At 45.1% G+C, this 22,767-nt stretch overlaps 1 long non-coding RNA gene across 2 annotated transcripts in view; it reads left to right on the forward strand.

Moving 5' to 3' along the window:
- The first annotated feature begins 825 nt into the window (after positions 1-825).
- The window catches only part of LOC148055722 (uncharacterized), a 50,303-nt gene continuing 28,361 nt past the window's right edge, over positions 826-22,767 (forward strand). For both annotated transcript variants that reach the window (XR_015705132.1, XR_015705133.1), the window contains exons 1-2: positions 826-932; positions 8,035-8,235. This is a non-coding gene — a long non-coding RNA (uncharacterized LOC148055722). The remainder of the gene's footprint in view (positions 933-8,034; positions 8,236-22,767) is intronic.

Below are 22,767 nucleotides of genomic sequence, written 5' to 3' on the forward strand. Positions count from 1 at the left end.
AAAAATGGAAACACTGAATGTCACTGCTCAATCACTTCTTTTAATAATAAATAGTTCTAGGCTGTTCTCCTAGCAAATGAGGTGCCAAGATATTTTTTTTTTTCTTTTGGTGTCTATCTGAAAGCCAGTGGCATAAAAAAAGACCATGAGTCAGCTGGCTGAGCTCCCTTTCCTGAATGCTCCCTGGGCAGCTGTCTGAGCAGGCTTTCTGGCACCTTGGGGCTCACCTGCCCAGCACAGCACTCTGCAGAGGCATCTGCACGGACTCCGAACCCACAAGCTCAGCCCGCAGAAGGAGGAGAGTCCTCCTACCATTGCCCAGCTGCTGTGTCACGCTAAGGACCAGAAACACTTCTTATGACAACAGGTTTTGCTAAGAAGGATGCTTATGGTCTTAATTCCCAGTTACTGACACCTTGTTTGTTGTAGTTTCTTGGAAATGGGACCTTACCAAGAACTCTTGGACTTTACCAAGAACTCTGCTCAACCGTCCAAATCTCCCCCCAAAGCTAAAACTCACCCTTTCTGAAACATTACCTCCTGGGTACTCCTGGTTTAACTCTCTAGGACCATGTGGACTTTGCAAGGAAATTTCTAAATCTCTATATCAATGAGGCTTGATGGCAAACCATAACTGTGGGCAGCACACTGCACAGCGAGAGTAGTCTTTTCCCACAGAGTTCCTGTCACTGAGCATCATGGGGATAGGGGTTCATATTTCAGGGGTCCCAGCAAATCTTCTTTTTTTCCTCTTTTTAATTTTTAAAAAATTTTTTTTTAGTGATCAGGCTATTTTATCTGTGTCTATTTTACAGCCCCCATGTGTTTCCCTCAGGTAATTCCTGTCTGCAGAGATTCTGGGAAGCTGCTGTCTTTGTCTGGCATCTCCACGCCTAGAGGAGCCCTTAGCTGATAAAAGCCCCAAGAGTGAGGTATGTAATGTGTGGCTGTCCTGGAACTCTTACATTAGAAATATGGATGCCCCATCTGGTGCTGGAAAATCAAGTGTTAGGCTGACCATGACACATGCTGATTGAAGGTCATGGCCCAACAGGCAGGCAGGAGCAGGGGCGTATTGGAAATAATGCCCTCAAGCTACAGTGGTGCCATCGTTTGCCCTTCGAAGGTTTGCAAACCTTGCAGATACATTAATCACAACAGGTACTGCTTTCTCGCCAGGGAGGATTTCCTGGGCAACATGGCCATGCTCCTGCATGGTGGTGCGGATGGTACTAAGGTCTGGGGACCAACAGACAAGGAGAAGTTGGGCTGTATCAGTGACACAGGCACTGGTAGCTTGGGACAGTGTAGGGAGGACCTCGCCATCCTCCCACTTTCTGACGTGGCATCAGGAGCTGCACCCAGAAAGTCTGGGGTTTGCCAGTGAGAAGGCTCATCCTCCAGGAGCATGAGGAAGGCAACTCTCTTGGTCATGGTCTGCTGTACCCACCACAGTCTGCCAGCCAAGGAAGTGGGCTCAGGGCCTGAACGAGCTCTTTTGCCTTTTTGCACACCCCAGAAGTGCTTTTATAATGAAATGAGGCCAGAGCCCAGTGAGCCAAAGGAAATTAGAGATGTATGTGCTCACATGCTTGCTTCATGGGGCAATTTTAATGAGTAATTGATTGCTAATTATATGTGCTGCTTTGTGGTGAAACATCATGATACTTTGATATCGACCAAGAACTGAAAGTTTCTGTTGTGCTTATTTTTTAAAAACCGTTGGCCTGCTGATCTGTATGGGGTATTTTGTGCCTGATTAATTTAATGTATTGTCTTGGGTGAGTGTTGATTTACTTGCTGAATTCAATATCAATTTTAATGAAGCTCTTAGTGCGTGCTGGTTTGGGGACACAGGGTGCCATGTTATTGGTTTGTCTAGATTGCTCACTGTTTTGTTAGACTTCAATATGAAAACTTCTGGCATAGTGACAGCTTCCCACTTCCCTAAAATTGAGTAGACAACAACAGAGCTTAAACAGACAACAAACTTTATTAAACTCACATGTACGTACGTAACAAGTAGAAATGTCAGAGCAAGCTAGTCTGACCTACGAGCCAATAGCAACAAAAAGTATATTCTTTTTTAACTCCCAAACCAGGTGCAATCAGGGAAATAGCAACTGCAGCTGAAGTGTCAGGCTGTAAATTAGAGGGGAAAATAAAATGCAGATATTCATATCTGCTCCATTCTTCACCACCACTGTTTTTCTCCACCCTTTCTCTTTTCCTGCATCTGGGGCAGGACAATGCAGTCATAAAAGTATTCCTGGGAGAAGGATCAGGCAGGGGTTCAGAGTGCTGGGAAAAGCTTCATGGAGCTCCATGTAACCAGGGCACAGAGCTGGGATGCTGCTGGACTACCAGTGTGCAGCCAGCCATGGCTCTTCAAGGTGCTGGGGCCTCCCCAGGTACTGCTGTGGACCTCCCCAGGTCTGCTGTGGGACCTCCCCAGGTCTGCTGTGGAAGTGCTCAGCCCCAGAGGGCTTGCAATGGCATTGCAACCACGACTACCTGCATTGATGTAGCTGAAACTGTGGCGTTTGCTTTTTAACTCTTCAGCAGGATATAGCTGTGCCCCCTGGATCGGCGGCTGCATGTTTGGAAGAACATCCTGCTTGGACAGAGCAGAAGTTAACTAGGACTTTTGGAGCTGGTAGTGGTTATGCTGGGAGCAAACCAAGAGGAATATTTGCTTTCCAATTCCAAACAGGAAACTATAAGCAGATCCAGCTTGCAGGGAGTGTGGTGTGGGAGGACGCGCAGAGACGCAGGAACAGGGAGACACAGGAATGGTGGTGGTGGAGGACTTTTCCACCCTTGAAAGGCATGGCCATGGTTAGCTCCCTTAGCAGCAAGGTAAATCATGGCTCCACGCCTGGGACCGGAGAGCACCTGTGAGCTGCTCTCACCTTGGGAAATGGCATGTGGCCCTTCCAGGGTAGACAAGTGGGTGGTGCTGGCAGGAATGTGAGCGTCAGTTCTTTCTCATTCTTTAGAGAAGACACACACTAACTTGTCATGCTCTTTTTAATTCGATTTTGTATGACAAACAAGCCCAACTATTTAATGTCCTGTGCACAAGAAGGAGAAAGCAATTATTATGTTATTTGAGGGGAAAAAGCCATTTGCTTTGCTTCTGTAAGCAAAACATGAATTGGCATTTACGGGGTCCAAAGGACCACAGAATTTTCTACAGTATCAGGTTCCAGAATGCTGATGTTTCTTTTCCAGAGAGATTTAATAGCAGGGTGAGACAAAAGGATATGCAGCAGGCCTGAAAGGTCCTTCCTCTCCTGAGTAGTCCCCATCAAGCCAATGGGTAAATGTCTGCAGAAGAGGACCACACTGAAGTTCTGTTGGTAGGTGAACAGCAATGCTTGCCAAACAAGGCACCCCATTCAGTCTGTTTTCAATGATTTAAAACTGAGCTAGAAAATGTGAATCCAGGCAGGAACTTGGCATTTAAATGATACACTTGAGATGACTGAGCCTTTTTTTTTTTTTAATACAATTTAAAATATTATAATCCTGAGGGATGTGAAAGGAGTTAGGGCATGGAGACAACACGAAAACAGGGTCCTTTCATATGCTGCTTGACATTTCAGTAATTCTTGAAGCAGCATTTTTGACTTCTTTTAACTGTAGAGTTTTCTTAGCCAAGTTTGCAGCGTGAGAAGACTGAAGTTTAATCTTTTCAACATACACAGTTTTGGTATAGAGATACGTCTTTCCTGTATGTTTGTGCTGCTACCAGTGTATACATATACCTGCCTGGCTTCAAGCCTAGGAGATACTAGCATTAGAAATGTTGCAGATGATGCAGTAACTAAGGCATGTGGCTATGTCATGGACTCAGGTGATCTTGAATGAAAGCGATATATATAGATATAAAATTAAAGTGTACTTTACATATTGGATATTTACAAACTATAGGATATATCCATAACATATATAAAATTAAAAATAAGTACATTTAAGAGTGTTTCTAGTAATAACCTGCCTCATGATTAACAAGATTAGCAAGAAATTGGTGCAAATTTTCTTCTTAATCAACAGTGCTAGGAAATAATGATTAATGTAATAAATATGTATTAATAGTGGAAAGCTGACAGGCATCAGGGGATTAACCTGGGCCTCAGAAGCTCTCTCTTCATTTCCCTGCACTGTTAGATTCTTCTTGACTGACTGCTGATAGTATCAATTCAGTATTTGGTATCTAACTGTTGTTAAAATCAGCGGCAGGTAATGTTTGAGGGTGCTGCCAGGGAGCATAGGAGTGAAGAATATTCAAATGGTTCTCCAAAACTGTGGACTGAGGTAACTACTGAGCATTTAGCCCAGAGAAGTTGATGTTCCTGATCTTCAAGCACCTAAATCTATACATTCAGCACTGGTGATGAGAAAGCCACCTTGCCACCACTCTCTCTCCCAGCTGTTCCTCCACCACCATCTGACTGTTGTAGGTGCACCAAGATGCTGTGCGTCTCTCCTATGCTGCGGTTGGGGGCAGCTCCGCTCCCCAGCCGAAGCCAAAGTTCCTCAATAGGAGTCTCGGTTTCACTACTCTAAAGGGCTGTCGTACATCTGTTATGTTTGTTACTATTTGTCATTTGATTTCCTCCTGGGTATGGCCCTTTTCTTTTCCCAGCTGGAAAAGGTGACTTGGCAGATTCTAAGTTTTCCTGAGAGCTTCCAGCTGCCTGGTTGTCAGCCTTGACAGCCAGAAGGTGCTACTTCATTTTGACTGTATGGTCATAGGATAGATCAGCACAAAAGCTCCTTGTGTAATGGGTTGAAATCATGGTTATGTTTTGTTTTTCCTTCTGCACCAACTCCATGGAAGCTGTGTAGTGTATCCCCATCACTTCAGGGTGCAATGGATGGATCTAGTGCTTATGTCTTGCATGTAAGTGCTAAGTTCTGCACTCCCTGCTGTCAGGCACAGAGTGGATGTTGAGGCATCTCCAGAGTAATGTTGATAGCTATAGTATTGGTCAGTGGCCCTGGGACCATGGTCAAAGCACAGAGCATGAAAAAGATCTAGAGTGGGAGTGCAGATGTCCTACTTATGTCCTGTTCAGCTGCTTGGGCCCAAGCACTTAGCTCTGTTCCTCTGAGTCTCAGTTCATTTGCTTTCCAGGTCAAGTCCCAGAGCCATCTAATTGTCCTGGGCTCTCTGCAAGAAGCCTGTGTGGCCAGGCACTGGGCTCACAGCAGGAGGGAGCCCACAAGCTGTCGGGGCCTCTCAGAGCTAGATGTGATCACAGGGAGTGGCAAAATGCCAGAGTTTTGCCACATGAGTAACACGCATACACTGCAGTGATTTCCCCATCCTTGGCTTTCTCCTGTCCTCCACACTGGAGTGCCCATTTATCATGGAGGCTACAGCTTTGAGTTGCCCTCCCGAAGGCCCCCACCAGTGAGCTGGGTGGTCAAAGCTGTTTATGAGAGTCACGTTCTCATGGTTCTGCTCATATGCTTTAAGTCCAAGGCTATTCTTCTTCCTCTTATCTGATCGCAGTCCCCCAGCTGTGCAGTATGTGCCACGCATAAATTCAGAGTACATAAATAATTTGCTTTGTTGAAAAGCAACCCATGATCTGCTCATTGCCTCTTCCTCTTTCAATCTGCACTTGCTCACAGTGCCCTCCTTGCCCCTCGGTGCTTTCTGCTCCCTCAGCATGAGCATGTATCTCATTTTTATCCCATTTTAGGACCCACTAATAACTCTCTCACCAGTGCACCATCAACACACTGGAGGAGAGCACAGGCGTGGTAATTCAGGGCTGTGATGCAGTGGTATGCTGGGAGGGGATGCTCAGATCGCTGTGGCATACCAGCGCGCTGCTGGCAGCTGTGCACCATCTACCAAAAGCAAGTAGCCCTGCTGGCATTCAGCTGTGCTGCTAGTGCTTTAACACAAGGGTATCATCACTAAATGGTGGCTTGCAGGCTTTAGTTGCAGGGAGATATCAGTTGTGCTGCAGTTGTTTACCACTTGAAGCAGGATGATGGTCTCAGGTATACTGGTGTCCCAACTTTTTGCTAATCTTGCTGTGCTGTCATTGGATGTGGCTGATGGGAGCTCTTGTGAGAAGTCACCCTTGTGCAGTATGATCTAGTAACTCAGAAAGTTACCATTGTCTGAAGAAAAGAGTCTGACCTGAAGCTTCAGGAGGACTCGATAGTGAGCAGAACATCTGGCAATTAACTGTGACCAAGTCATGGAATTTACTAACCCTTTGCATCAGGGAAGGATATCTTGTGTAGTTTTTCAGCATTTTCTTGGTGCTAGTAAAATTACTTCCCTCTGGTAATCTTTTTGGGTGATGAAAATAGTGGGAAGCTTCACTGGACTTTGGATCAGGCCCTTAGAAAAGGACAATGGTCATAGTGGTCATCTGCCCTTAGACTCAGCTTCCTGACCTACTCACCTCTCTGTTTTCTATATAAGACGTACATTCCCTCACACATGGAGGGCCGGACAGATGTGGCTCAGCTCTTCCCCTGTAGCATGACCCAGTCATATCCCAGCCATTGCTAATGGGAAAACTCAGCTCATTCAGCCCCTCTGGGCATCTGCCTTCAATGCTACCCATGTGAGCTTGAAACATCAGTGGGGTTTGTTTAATCAGGGAACACATAGAGGGACTGACAAAAGTAATTTTTACCCCGTTTGTGAATGCACATGCATTGGTGAGTGTGAAACTGGACTGGGGTGGAGTAGCCCCTCTTTGTCTTTTTGTCCTTGTCCACATCCCTTACCTTCCCCTGACTCCCACAGAAAGTCCTCTTTGTTGGCATGCCAACTGTTGTTTCCTAGCACACTTCTCCTAGAAATCCCTGCTAGGTGTATATTGTTATCTCCCTAAGAAGGTATGAGTGCGGCAGCACGCAGTTACAGGCGATGCGTATATGCACGGCAACTCATTAGCCAGGGATTTTTTCAAAGAATTTTTAACTTCATCTTTGGTTGCCTCAGCTGAAGGAAAGGTCAAAGGAAGGTGCAGAGAAAATGAGAAGCATGTAAAAGGTGGAGTGGCTTTGTGCTGCATTGAGGGATCTTCTATGCCTTGCTTCTTGTATAAAACCCATCAGAAGGAAGGGGGAATAAACAAAAGAATTTTCTTCTCAGCATGTGCTGGGACCCAGCACTGCAAATAAATGCATTGTTAGTTGAAATCAGTGTTTTGGTTTCTCCCTTCCTTTGTGAGATGCTGTAGAGGAAGCAGATTAAAGATTGCCAGCTTTCTGGCAAAATATACTGGTGGCATCATAATGACTTCATTATGGTCTCTAAATGAGCTAACAGACTAATAATGTGTTCAGGAAAAAATACACATTATGAACATGCACACAGGTGTAGGGTTAACCCCTTCTTTGGCGCCCCTTGCTTTGAATCCAGCTACTGCAGCTTAAGCCACAGTTCAGTGCTCTACTAGCTGGGCAGCAAAGGATTTAATTCAACAGCTGCGTGCCAACTAATTGCAGCTGTATTTTCTTCTGAGTTCATTTACAATGCAAACAACATGGCAGCTGTTTGTTTGTTTGTTTGCTTGGCTGGTGGTGGCTGGGAATGCTGCTGCTAGGTGGAAGTGCCAGCACAGTGGTGCAGAGGCTCTGCGAGGCTCTGCAGCTCAAACCTCCTTTTATTAAAAAGGCTTTCAAAAGTGGCTTATATGATATACCCCTCCTTTGGTTTTCCCTTATTGCTTTACATACTGCATAAAACACGTTCACTGTAGGCAACGGAGATTCAACAGTAGGCCAAATCCTTCCGCCCAAACTAATTTTCTGCCTGCCTTGCTGACGTCTCCTCCACCTCGCCTTCAGCATAACTGGACCCAGACTCTTACTGTCCTCATCACAACTCCTGTAGCCCTCCTGCACCCTAAACTCTGCCTTCATCACTTTCTGCCTCTACTCATCTGTTGCTTAAGTCTCTACATAATTTTTCACTTCTGGATTATGTAAAAATCTTCCAGAATGTCCTTGTTGGCCATATATAGCTCTTCCATGTTTTCTCTTGAGGTTTTCTGGATGTGATAATACGAGCATTATGGTTACAGAACGAGGGCATGGAAGCACAGGGTACACAAGATGTTCTGCACATGCTCGGCAAAGCCACCATTTCCAAAACACGTGGGATTTCTATTATGTGTGAAGACCAGCTACGAAACACTTGTTCAGGCATCTCTGATATGGCTTAGAAAACTGAGGTCTACCTGCCAGGTAAGTGTCTTGTACAATGATATGTACTAGTCAGGCACTGTATGGTAGAGTGTACTCATATAGTGGGAGTATCTGGGATGTACAAAAGTCTGTCAGCTCTGCTGCCCAGGTCTCCCTGCATCTGCCAGAGGTCCAGAAATCCAAACAAACATAGGAAGTCCTGAAAATGTCCTGAAATATCCTAAAAATAGGAAGAATTTCCAGGTGGAAGAAGAGCATGGGTTCAGGAAAATATGAGCACATGGGAACAAAGCCATCTTTAATGTAAGCCACCTTTAATGTACAGACATTGCTAACCTGTTCCATGAATATTTGAACTTATGTATCCTGTTTTCTGATGGATTTGTATCTGGAGGCTGACTTTGGTATGTAGGAAGATGCAGTATCCGATGGAAGCTCTTATGTCATTGGGATCATTTATATAGCCTCTTTCTTTCCCATATGATGTTTTATACAGAGTGAATTCATACTGCAGCCTGTGGATGGCGTGGTCAAGGGAAAGACTCTTCTAAGGTCTCTGTCTTCTGCCTGCCCTCTATTTTCATGAGCTGTGTAAGAACTTTGTATTTTGAGATGCCTGTTCACCCACCACATGTGGCTGAACTTAGTCAATGGATGCAAAGATTATGAAATAGGACAACAGATGGATGCTAGCACATGGATGGTATGACCATATTGGAATTCTTTCCTTAGGAAATGAGGCCAAAATCTGCTAGCCCAGTTCCTGCTCTTGCACCCTACAAGGTGCCGCAACACCCTTTTTCTGGCCTTACCCTACCCACCCAATAACTTTCTGTTGAGAACGTAGTCTAGGGAATATTGTGCTCACTGTGCCAATCCTCTCTCTTCAACCCCTACACTGGGTCTTATTCCCTATTACATGTAAGCTACTTGTCCACACTGTCCTGATGGAGAGATGCCTCCCTCATTCTTGTGGCATCATGTTTGGCATCAGCTTTAATCTGAGTTCTTCCTGCTCTCCTACATAGTGCCTCTTTGGTGAGGGAGCTTCCCAGGAAAACCTGCAAAGTTACTTCACTATTTGCTTTCAGATTCCCCTTCCCTGGGCTTCTGCGACAGCAACTTGGCTGTGACAGCAGTGGTACGCTATGACTACTGCTGACACTGTGCTCTGCGGTATTTTCTCCTTACTTCCTGGCGTCCCTAATCTACATCCATTTATTGTCTTCAGTCACTGTCCATAAAGTCTCTGGACCGGAGTTTAGTCAGAGGGTTTGCTGTTCCTAGCCCAATGAGATACTAACCTGAAGACTGCATTTCTTAAGCAACATGGTACGACAGTAAGTAACAACATCCCATGGGTAACAGTAGTAACAAATCCAGCCATTTCCCAGCAGAAGAATGGTGCATCGGGATCCTTTGTGAGTCAAGCACTGCACCTGAAAAAGAGAGGGACCCATGCTGCGAGTCAACCTGCTATAGCTATGCATTCAGTCCTCTTTCTGCACGTAGGGTAGTGGAAGTATCTAGGAAACTAGATGGTCAGCAAACTGGTTGGAAGAACCACTGCTTAAACTGGCCTGCTGATGGGAAAGTGCAAAAGACTGAGAAGGACATGTCTGAGATACCAATTATTCTGCAAGGCCAAGATAACCAGGAGATCCCAGGGCAGTGCCTGTCAACCTGGTCCACTGAAGGTCACCAACCCTTCCTTTAAGAAACAGCACCTTCTGGTCTATTATTGCTGATGGTTTACACTTGCAATCAATTTAAAATTAAATTAAAAGAGGACTACTCTTGCAGTTTTGATCCACTCTCCCTCCATTTTGTTGGTTCCTTTGGTTGCTTCTGTGGGTGGGGTACATTAAAGAAAAGACTAATTGCAAGCCTGTTGCACTCACTTTCTGAATCCTTATCACTGGTCTTTGGTAAGCAGGTTGAAAACACCTCCTTTGAAGAACTGGACTGCAGAGCCCAGGAGTCTAGTTGGTATGCTTCAAAATGTACCGAACTTCTTCAATAGCAGAAGCATTGCTTCATTACTTTTACTGGGCAAAGCCATGACAAATAGCCCTCTGCAATGACAGGATAGTCTGTGAGCCTGGTTCGATGCTGATTTACCACGCTCCATGCTGTCCTTGCCAAAACTGATGACTATATGCAGATGTGTGTGTAAGAAAAGACGTCTGGGACTCGTTTATAAAAAGTATATAACGAACAGTTCTTCTGTAAAACAAGCTATTGTTTATGTATGACTGCATCGCCAATGCGTTTTTTTAGGGTTTCTGTAAGAAGTGGGCAGTTGCCTTCAGCAAGTACATAAGCGGCTTGGCTGTTCCATGAAAAGTGGAAAACAGAGAGAGAAGCTTTTTGACTGAGGGTGAAATTTAAGGTATGAGTGGCTATTATCCATATCTTCCTCTCCTCTGAGTCTGCAGTAAAGCAGACCAAGGGGTAACAAAGCTGTTGAGCCGGCATGAATGATACCTTAGATGGTGTTCTGCTTAAGCATTCATTCCTTTCAAGCTATTTTCTTGCTTTAAAACTGCTTCTTAAGGTATATAACAAGCTATTTGTAACAAGCAGATAGCCCTGGCTCACAGGTACCATTCATGAACAACAAAGTCACGTTAGAAGAGTGTATGGATTTTCTTTGGTGACACAAGGAGTTTTTTTTGCAGGAACTCTGTTTATTAAAACAGATATAAACAGACCTGCTACACCACTTAGACACACACAGGTCTATGGGGCTGGATGGGGTCTACCCAAGTGTACTAAGGGAGCTGGTGGAAGTGCTCACCAAGCTACTTTCAATAATTTTTCAGGAGTCCTGGCTAACTGGGGAGGTCCCAGATGACTGGAGGTTAGCAAATGTGACGCTCATCTACAAGAACAGATAGAAGGAGGATCCAGGTAACTACAGGCCTGTCAGTCTGATCTCGGTGCTGGGGAAGGTTATGGAGCAGATCATCTTGAGTGCCATCACACAGCACGTACGGGACAATCAGGTGATCAGGCCCAGCCAGCATGGCCTTATGAAAGGCAGGTCCTACTTGACTAACCTGATCTCCTTCTATGATAAGGTGACCCGCTTAGTGGACGAGGGAAATGCTGTGGATGTTGTCTACCTGGACCTTAGTAAAGGCTTTGACACCATTTCCCACAGCATTCTCCTGGAGAAACTGGCTGCTCACGGCTTGGATGGGCATATGCTTTGCTGGGTAAAAAACTGCCTGGGTGGCTGGGCCCAAAGAGTTGTGGTGAATGGAGTTAAATCCAGTTGGCAGCTGGTCACGAGTGGTGTTCCCCAGGGCTCAGTGTTGGAGCCAGTCCTGTTCAATATCTTTATCACTGATCTGGACGAGATCGAGTGCACCCTCAATAAGTTTGCAGATGACACCAAGCTGGGCGGGAGTGTTGATCTGCTGGAGGTAGGAAGGCCCTACAGAGGGATCTGGACAGGCTGGATCGATGGGCCGAGACCAACTGCATGAGATTCAACAAGGATCAGTGCCGGGTCCTGCACTTCCGTCACAACAACCCCATGCAACGCTACAGGCTGGGGGAGGAGTGGCTGGAGAGGCGCCTGGCGGAATAGGACCTGGGGGTGTTGGTTGACAGCCGGCTGAACATGAGCAAGCGGTGTGCTTAGGTGGCCAAGAGGGCCAATGGCATCCTGGCTTGTATCAGAACTAGTGTGGCCAGCAGGACCAGGGAGGTGATAGTGCCCCTGTACTCGGCACTGGTGAGGCCGCACCTCAAATGCTGTGTTCAGTTTTGGGCTCCTCACTACAAGAAGGACATCGAGGTGCTGGAGCGTGTCCAAAGAAGGGCAATGAAGTTGGTGAAGGGTCTAGAGAACAAGTCTCACAAGGAGCGGTTGAGGGAGCTGGGGTTGTTTAGTCTGGAGAAGAGGAGGCTGAGGGGGGACCTTATCGCTCTCTACAACTACCTCAAAGGAGGTTGTAGCGAGGTGGGGGTCGGTCTCTTCCCCCAAGTAACAAGCAATAGGACGAGAGGAAATGGCCTCAAGTTGCGCCAAGGGAAGTTTCAGTGGGATATTAGGAAAAACTTCTTCACCAAGAGGGTGGTCAAGCATTGGAACAGGCTGCCCAGGGAAGTGGCTGTCTCTCCATCCCTGGAGATATTTAGAAGATGTGATCTATGCTGTCTCTACTGGAGCAGACCAAATTTATACTGGATGGAGATGTGGCTATGAAGACTGAGGCCATAGCCATTGATTTTTTTATTTTTCCTATTTACTGCCAGGTCTTCAGGAAGCTGGAGACCAGCTCCTGTTCTCAGTTCATGACTACAACCTGGTTGCACTACAGACTTAATGGCTCCTATCTTCCTTCTTTTCTGATACTTTTCTCTGGAAAACAGAGGAAAAAATATCGCACACAATGCATCAGCTTCCTGTTCCAATCCTATGAATGTTTTATGGAGATGAGCCAGCTTTGTTCCCTGTAACATGTTTGCATAGGGTTTGGATGCAGAGTGTTCCTATAGGGACAATGAATATGTCACCTGGAAGAGCAGCTGGTTTGCATACGATCTCAGCTACTGAGCCATTCATTCAGTGCCAGAAGTGAACAGTGTGGCACCCATAAAATCTTTCATTCTTGCTAGCAAAAAGCTAAGCAGCAGTTGAGGTTGCATGGTCCAACTACCTTTCTGTTTGCCTGTTCTAAAGGTAAAACCTGCCACCAGCATGGAGAACATTAATGAGTGAAAGTTTATTGAGAGTAAAACAATTGAAGGAACTGAGCACTTTCCAGAAACAATAAGTGGGCTTTAAGGAAGGTATATGTGAGGGCTAAAATTCTTGTTGCTGTGCAACACCCTTTGTGAGGATGCAACACTCTTTGTGAGGATACAACACCCAGCAGAAATATGCAGAAGTAAGTGGGACAAGACTGTTTGTGTAGGAGAAAACAAAATCATCCTGTAACAAGCTATAATGCAATCCTAAGTCTTTTGGAGGTGATGCAAAAACTGCCACTAATTCTGAACAAAATTTGGATGGGGCCTGTAGCAAGTACACACTGAACATTACAGGGGATCCAGGTCCTGACAAAGGGATCATCTATTTTCTTTCAATAAAGTGACTGGGAAACAGTGTTCACTTTGGGGAAGGCTTTTTATTGGAAAGATTTCATCCTTGTTGGACTACTGTAGGAATGAGAATCATCATTCATACTGACGAGGATAGTACAGATTCTTAAACACAACTACATGCTTCCACTGAGAGGAAAAACTGAAGTGATCTGAATTAAAACTGTGACGGTATGAAAGAAAGTGAGAAAGGTGAAAGGAGACCTAGATGGGCGAAAGGGGATATATCTGTAAGTGGCCACAGTTAGATGAGGAAATGAAGGCCTCAGGGAAAAATACCAGAGGACTGATGAGATAGCTGGCGAGGGGGACTCTCAGAAAATATTCTGAAGGGAAAGAGAAACTGAAACATTGTTTGGAGAATGTCGGGCATCTGTGACAGCTTCCTGCCGATTATACACTGTCAAAATGGCAAGTCACTGGCTGCTTTCTGCGCTTGGTATTTAGAGAAGACTCTGCATTTCGTCTCTCAGCATTCTTTTCTGCCTCCCTTGGACTGGCATCCCTGTGTAATACACTCACAAGACATCATTTTAAGGAAAACAAAGATTGAGGGCTTTTTGTTGGTTTTTTTTGTTGAGCTATTTTTTTTTTTCCAGAAAGAGCCTAGCATTTACCTAAAGCTGTTCCCAATGAAGTCAGTGGTAAAGTTCCCACTGACATTTCATTAGAGAACAGTTGTAGTGTCACGGAGCCTTGTTCAAAACACTGCCCTCTGCATGCCAAACAAATCAAGAGCAAACAATACAAACCAGATCCTGCAGTTGAATTCATTTCTGTCCCCATTTCTGGGCCAGTAGCAATAGGAAGTGTATGCAACCAAGTGAAGACCAAGTGGTGGGGCGTGGAGGTGTGTGGTGGGTGTATTTTAGGATCTCAGAGGGAAATCCTTCCAGCAGAGGCACAAAATAGTCACATGCTGACTTTAAAGGGGCTGTTGTGCCATGAGGGTAAGATCCATCCATCCTTCAGGTTTATTTGTCCCTATCTTCTAATTTGGGTTAGAGTTGTTCAGATCACCCTAAGGTAATCTTTTTTCACTTCCTGCTTTTTTAATATTTGAGGTGTTAGATATCCATAACTCATAAGTCTACCAGGAAACTATTTTTTCCATAGTAATTTTGTTTGTGTTATGAGGAACGAGGCCTGTGAGGGGATCTTGTATCCTTCAACAGGTCAGCTGATATTTTGATAAATGTCATTACAAGCTCATTTAGAGCAGTGTTTTCCAATGTCTCCCAATTAGTGGACCCCTACAAAATTTTTAACAGAGGTGAAGCATAGCATAAGCATAGTGGCAACTCTTCTCAGTCACTTTTCCCAGATCCCTTGTAAGTAGTTCACACGCTGCCATGGGCCTGTAGGCCATCACTGATTCAGAGGCTCTTTTAAGGCTTTTGCCCTTAGGCAGTGTAAAGAGACAGTGAAAGAGGCAACCACTGCCCCAGACAAGTGGGAAGTTAAACAGACAAGATCTGAGTTATGCAGCACAAAGAGGGAAGGGACTTTGAACTCCTTTACTTTCTAATTATTGCCCCCAAATTGGCATTTTTTTTTAACTAGTTTGCAAAGAACAATGCCACTAGTTTCTGTTAATCCCTCAGTCCACCTCTATCATTACTTGCCTCTAGGAAGGCTGATCTGTGGATATTAAAAATAGCCCACATTTTGTCAAAAGCTTTTATTGTATGCAAAAGCTTTTTTTCTGTATGCAAGGCATCTGTGTGTTCTGTTTCAAGTTCTTTGATAGATAAACCCAGCTTCCTCCTTCCAGAATGGTTGGGGTAAATACTTGAAAATATTTGAAGGAACCCTTCTGATTGAGTGCAGGAAAGATGGTCATGGGGGAGCTTGGCCGTCTGGCCATCCACAACACTACATCTGTAGTTCAGTGACTTGCAAATTGTGTCACATCTGAAAACTGTCCTCAGGCAAGAATGTGGTCTAACATGCCCAAACGTAACTAGGTCACTCTATAAATATATTCTGAACGGGGTCTTGGTTTCCCTATTTGTGTACGTACTTGCCTGTCTCACATGAGTATTGGTGAGAAGTCATTAATTTATGCTGAGAGAACACTTTAAAGGTCTGAAACATTGTACGTGTCACATATTACTACTATAATTGGACGGATTGTTCAGATTTGGTACACTAGCTGGCTTTGAATAGACATGGAAATGCCATGTACCCTGTTCTTAAGGCTACTGTAGGCATTGGTAATTCAGGTTTGTTTCTAAATACTCAGAGGGTGCACACATTGGAAGCACTGACCTCTTTTTATTGTGTTTAGACCCAACATGAACCCAAGTGCTCTGACACTGTCACCTCGTGCAGCCACAAGAAACTGGAACTCCAGATCCTAGAGTCACTCCAGTGCTCCACGTTTTGTTATACATGATGAGTCAAATGACAGGTATGCACATTTCAGATCACTGACTAGGCAAGAGAATACGGAAAAAAGTCAGAGGTAATGTGTTTCTAGTGACTTGCTTCTTTAAGGTCTAGTTTAAGAGCTTTTATGGGTTAAGATGTAACGCATTTGTCCTAAAACAGCTGCAGCATGGATCTCATTTCAAACATGCTGCTCTTTCCTACTACACCTGCTTCCCACCCCCCCATTTCTGACTATTACTGTGCAGTTTTCTCGTGGATCAGTCCAGTTTTCAAGCCTGTTCATCTCCCGAGTGACAAATTTTCTAGTCCAAATACTTCTGACTGCGGTGACCATGATGCCAATGTCTTCTTTTGTTTTACTTCACATCTTCTTACATAGTACTGTTGGTTTCTTTTCCTGCTGTTGTCTGGACCCTGTGTCTTCTACTTACTCCCCAGGCTCAGCAGCCTGGGCTGTGGTGTTCTTTCCCAAATTACACTTTGGTTAAGGTCAGCAGCTGCCTCCTCCTAGAAAGTCAAGGTGCCTCCTATTAGTTGAGTGACTGTAACTTCTTCCCAGGTGAGGTCAGAAGGTGTTGCTCTGGTTGAGCTCTGGGCTTGCTGGAACCCAGGAGATTGAGTGCTGTCTTTTAACCTGAGAACCAGTGACTTCCCATTTACAGCATCCTACTGAATCCAGAATTTGCTTTGTGCCAGCTGTGGCAGCCCTCCCGTGGGTTTCCCTCTGGCGTTGGACACTCCTTTCTCAGGTATGAGGATTCCCAACTGTTTTGCAAGAAGCCAGTCATTTGAGATCACCCCGCAAATTTATACCTTGTTTAAGGTCTACCAGGCCCCTATAGTGGGATTCCTTTGGCTGAATTCTGTGGGATATGGATCAGGCCCTTAGAGAGGAAAAATGATGTCCATCCCTTTTGGGGAGGGGGGTGTCTGCTTTGAGGGGAGGGGAGCTGCTGGCTTTACATTTCCCCTTGAAGCCTTCAGGTTTGTGCTTGCGCAGGGTGAGAGGCTTGAGATGAAATCTCATCCATGGTTGTTCATTTTACAGTTCTATTAAAAAAAATAACATGGGGGAATTTTCTAGATTCCATCCAATCCATAATAACTTTTGAAAAGTTAATTTGCTGCAGCTGCTTTATAACTTCTCCTAAGGCCACAACTCAACATGATTACACAACCGCAGTAACTTTTATGGCTGAGTGGAAACACTATCCTGGTTTTGTTGTTCTACAAAAGCCAATATTTGGTTTAAAGATTCCCTTGGATTTTTAATCCACTTTGCTAGGAAATCTCACTCGCCACCGGTATTTTTAGAGACTTCACCTGCTTTTGTACCTGCTTCTTGCCACATATCTGACAGGTCTACTGCATATTGGAAAAAAACCCCTGTCCTCCATCCCCTGGGGTATGAAATACGTCATTGGTGTCTTCTGTTAGGTTCTACTATGCAGGTCTTAATGGGGACTAAGATTAGATACCCTATTCCTCCCTCCCGATAACCCCCTCCTGCGTGAGAGCAGCGTGTTGGACACAGCATCCTGCCGGCTGCTGGGTATGCTAATAAAAGTTCAGCTTCTCCAATCAGCCAGCTTTGCCTGAGGAGTCTGTCAGCAAAAATAAAAAGGATATTTCTATTTAAATACCATACAGTGTCTGCGCATTGAAAATATTTTTACCGTGGTAGCATACATGCCACTACCAATAAGGGTGTATTGTTGTTATAAGTTGGCTGTTAAAATTCAGCCAAGACTAAAAATTGCTGTAGAAAGTCTCAGCCTAGAAGGTATTTGTTTATTTTGACAGGTTATTTAAAACAAGGAATGAAAAATAATTAGTGGTTTTGGACTTCTACCTTGCATTTTTCTTTTTAAAAAGGTCTTAGATTATATTTTCTGGTGATTGGATCCGGACAGAAGGCTTTTATCTTGGGGATGAGTGGGAACAAAAAACTAGCAGGCAAATTCTGGGGTTCCTTTTTTAAAAAAAAAAAACTAGTTCATTTTCAGGATGAGAACAACTGCTAAACCTTTCTGCCCAGCAAGTGTTGAGTTTTTCCCCACTGAGAATACAAAAGGGATATTCAATGACTGTCCAAATCAAGTGTAATTACAGAGGTATAATAAACATCAGTAGAAATGATCATTTTTGCATTTCTCTGTTTGGATAAGGGATTAGAGCATTTCCACCTATAACACCTATAAGTGTGCTCCTGGGTCCTCTTCATTCGTAGGTGGAAGTTATTGGCTCGGAGAGATGAATCCCCACGTGATCAGCCTTGTAAACTAGAGACACCTAAATTCGTACATAGATAATTGGCCTGACATCCAGGGAACACAGTGCTCTCCCCGAATTTGATGGGAGGTTTGGCTAGCTGTGTAACATGGCCATATAGGTGTTGAATCTGAGACATATAGGCCAAAGATTTAAAATAAAAAAATCGGTGCCAAAAATAAGGGTCCTAAATCTATACTTAGACAAATAAACAAACACCTGATTTTCAAGCTGCTGAGCACCCAGTGGCTTGGCCCCAGGTTTGAATACTTTGGCTTACGTGACTTGTCCAAAGCCACACAGGAAATCTGCTGCAATTCCAGGAATAGAGCAAAGATCCTGTGCTTTAACCGCAAGCTGGCTATGTTTTATTTGTCAGCAGTCATTCCCACAAGGAAGCTAAACCAAGGATCTCACTGCATCTAAAGTCAGCAGGGTTACCTACTGGTAACGAAGCTAAAAGATGTTCCTTGTTCTCTGAGCAATTAAGTTATGTGCTAGACCCTGGAGCTGCAGCTGGGTGCTTTAAAGAGCCTGTCTCCTTAGGACGCACAGGATTAGACATCAGAGCTAAAGGACAGTACGCCCACTTCTGCATCTTCTGCGTTTCAGGCTGCTGCACGGGTTGAAACTGTGGAGATTGGAAGAGCTGTTGTAGGCATAGAGGGGAGAGGTGGGGCATGCCCTTTACTTTCTTTAATCAACTGCTTCAGGGGTACCCAGCAGGACAGAAGCTCCTCTGCCCACAGCTGATCTTTTTTCCATTGCCAGCTGTTAACATACTGCTTCTCAGCCATGTGAGGTGGGCAGTCTAAGACTACTTGTGCTAGTCCTGACCTTGGAGACATCACTCCTGGCCCCTATCTGCCATTGCCCATAAGGCTGCAGAGCCAGCATCAGCTTCAGTGTCACACTCTGGCTCTGAACCTGCTTTGAAGTTGAGGCTTGCCCCCTGCCCAGTTCAGCGGCCAGAGCTGGAGCCCAGTTCAGCGGCCAGAGCTGGAGCCCAGTTCAGTGGCCAGAGCTGGAGCCCAGGTTCTTCTGTCAGTGGGCTGCGTGCAGGAAGGATGGAGGAAGGCAGGTGTCCAATGGGCAGCCCAAGCGGGGTTCCTCCAAGGAGGGCACGGATGCGTAGACCATGTAGTGTGGATGAGAAGTGTGCTTGAAGTCAGCACACTGTAGGGATGATCTTAGGCTGCTTTTAGGAGATCTCCACAGAGACATAACTGCCCTCATGCTAGCAGGCTGTGTGTGCTGGATGATATCAAACATATTCAGGCCAGTTGAATCCAAAGATGAGGCCTAAACTGATATAATTAACTGTTCATTGATGCTATATTGCTTTATGCTATCAGGGAATTGAATTATGAAAGAACTGGTTGCATTTAACTACACTTCCCATAAATACCAGAATGGATTTAAAAATCTGTTATTTCACATTGGAGTTTATGCCCGCGAGCTTGAAATGGTTTATGTGGAACTGTTGTGCAGGTGAGAAGGTGCTGCAGGAAAAAAGCATTGAGCCACAGTTTTTGGAAAGAAAATGTTGAGACTTTCTTCAGGGTATATGCATTTGACATTGTATAATGCCAGACAGTGGTTTCCAAATGACATCTTATGTAACTCCTGAGTCAAATAAGATAACAAAAAGGTCTGTGTTGCAGTCAAATAACCATAACTAAAAACTCTCTGAACATTATACTTATATACTTATTGCTAAACCAGTAAGGACAATTACAAATTACAAAGTAGAAGATGTTTGAACATTCATTACCATATTTCTTCTATCAAGGCAAACCACACATTCCTCTTAGACACATGCCAAATGTGAGGCTTTAAAGAAAATGTTTCTTGAGTTATCCGAGTATAAGGAGCATCTGAGTGTTTCTCTTAATTGTTCAGATTGTTTGTGCTAATCTGAACAGACTTTCCTCTCTCTTAAAAGGAAATACATTGAACTCTGGACTAAGACCAAACACAGAAAATTTCAGGCTATGCAGTAATATGAAGGCCGGGGGGGGGGGGGGAATTGTAAGTGACAAGTGGGTTATATTGGAAGTCCCATCTTGGTTTCAACAATAGGACTGGTATCTTGATACTTGCATGTGGATTTCCACATACTAACCATCTTTCATGAGTTACTGCAGATCTGACAAATTTGAATTATTGTGCTCCTCCTGGGAGATTTTTAAAGCCAATTGTAACAACAGATTATATGAAACAGCTGGTCAAACAGAATGAGGAACCAGTTCATTGGCATTTGATGAATTAATAAAAACAGGCACAATACAAATTTCAGCAATAGCTAGCAATTCTCCAGGAGAATAGGAACCAAAAAGAAAAGAGCAGGAATCAAATTACAGCAGCTGTTTGGCCAACAGGTAGGGGGTAACTATTTGTTCATGGGTAAGGCTTGGAAAACTCTGAAAAGATTCCCTGGAAAAAAATGCGCTCCTGGCAACTTGTGCAGATGATAACAGAAGTACAGTGCTTTAATAAACTTCTGACTGTTCTTTTGAGGAAAAGCCAGTGAAAGAGAGAAAGGTTGCACATCGGATTGTCTGCTAATGCAGGGACAGAGAAGAACATGCTCGGGAGTCTTGTGGGGAATGAGTGGCTGTAGGGACAGCAATCCTTTCGCTGTTGCCTTTACAGTTCCAGCAGCAAGATGAGGCCTTTGAGAACCAATGTATATGACTGTGAAAAGACAAGGAGAGGTGTTTTGCAACAGCTATAGCACTGAACTTTATCATGCTAGCATTTTTATAGCGGATCATACAGAAGTTCTCATGTAGGGGAATATCTTTACCATCATAGAATCATAGAATCATTAAGGTTGGAAAAGACCCTTAAGATCATCGAGTCCAACCATTAACCTAGGACTGCCAAGTCCACCACTAAACCATGTCCTTAAGCACCACCTCTACCTGTCTTTTAAATACCTCCAGGGATGGAGACTCAACCACTTCCCTGGGCAGCCTGTTCCAGTACCTGACTGCCCTTTCGGTGAAGAAGTTTTTCCTAATATCCAACCTAAACTTCCCTTGGCGCAACTTGAGGCCATTTCCTCTCGTCCTATCCCTTGTTACTTGGGAGAAGAGGCCGACCCCCACCTCGCTACAACCTCCTTTCAGGCAGTCGTAGAGAGCAATAAGGTCTCTCTTCAGCCTCCTCTTCTCCAGACTAAACAACCCCAGCTCCCTCAACCGCTCCTTGTGAGACTTGTTCTCTAGACCCTTCACCAACTTCATTGCCCTTCTTTGGACACGCTCCAGCACCTCGATGTCCTTCTTGTAGTGAGGGGCCCAAAACTGAACACAGCATTTGAGGTGCGGCCTCACCAGTGCCGAGTACAGGGGCACTATCACCTCCCTGGTCCTGCTGGCCACACTAGTTCTGATACAAGCCAGGATGCCATTGGCCTTCTTGGCCACCTAAGCACACTGCTGGCTTATATTCAGCCGGCTGTCGACCAATACCCCCAGGTCCTATTCCGCCAGGCGGCTCTCCAGCCACTCCTCCCCCAGCCTGTAGCGTTGCATGGGGTTGTTGTGACCCAAGTGTAGGACCCAGCACTGAGCGTTGTTGAATCTCATGCAGTTGGTCTCGGCCCATTGATCCAGCCTGTCCAGGTCCCTCTGTAGGGCCTTCCTACCCTCCAGCAGATTGACACTTCCACCCAACTTGGTGTCATCTGCAAACTTACTGAGGGTGCACTCAATCCCCTCATCCAGATCATCAATGGAGATATTGAACAGGACTGGCTCCAACACTGAGCCCTGGGGAACACCACTCATGACTGGCCGCCAACTGGATTTGACTCCATTCACCACCTCTCTGGGCTTGGCCGTCCAGCCAGTTTTTAACCCAGCGCAGAGTGCACTCATCCAAGTCGTGTGCAGCCAGTTTCTCCAGGAGAATGCTGTGGGAGACAGTGTCAAAGGCCTTACTAAAGTCCAAGTAGACAACATCCACAGCCTTCCCCTCATCCACTAAGCGGGTCACCTTGTCATAGAAGGAGACCAGGTTAGTGAAGCAGGACCTCCCTTTCATAAACTCATGCTGGCTGGGCCTGATCCCCCGGTTGTCCCACACGTGCTGTGTGATGGCACTCAAGATAATCTGCTCCATGACCTTCCCCAGCACCAAGGTCAGGCTGACAGGCCTGTAGTTCCCCGGATTCTCCTTCCAACCCTTCTTGTAGAGGGGCATCACATTTGCTAACTTCCAGTCATCTGGGACCTCCCCAGTTGACCAGGACTGCTGATAAATGATGGAGAGTGGCTTGGCCAGCTCCTCTGCCAGCTCCCTCAGTAAAGGCACAACCTGAGGAACTGTATGAAGGTGAAATGTCAGGAGAAGGAGCTGAACAACCTGCTGACAAAACAATTAGTAATGAATTATCAGGACTAGGTGGCTTAGACCCTAGAGTACCAAGGGAAACCAAGTGGATACAGTTGAACTTATGCTTACAATGTGCTCTCTGTCACCTACATTAGCCACTACAACTGGCAGAATAAAGAACCACATGGATCACAGCGATTTCTGAAAAGCTTTTGACAAGGCCGCTCAGCACAGTCTGTTAAATAAACAAATGAGTCTTTGGATAAAATGGAAAGAGGGAAAAATGGAGGGAGCTCATCAATGGGATCCCATCGGGATGTCACCTGGAACTGGTGCTGCTCATCACGCTTAGCAGTGACCACTAGTGGAATTCCACAGCCGTTCCTACATAAACAGTACAAAAAAACATGTATGGCTTTACACAGTCTAAAGTAAAACGCAAAG

Source organism: Nipponia nippon, unplaced genomic scaffold, assembly GCF_047370975.1.
Source record: "Nipponia nippon isolate SJK-2023a ecotype South Korea unplaced genomic scaffold, ASM4737097v1 scaffold_2, whole genome shotgun sequence".
NCBI lineage: Eukaryota > Metazoa > Chordata > Aves > Pelecaniformes > Threskiornithidae > Nipponia > Nipponia nippon.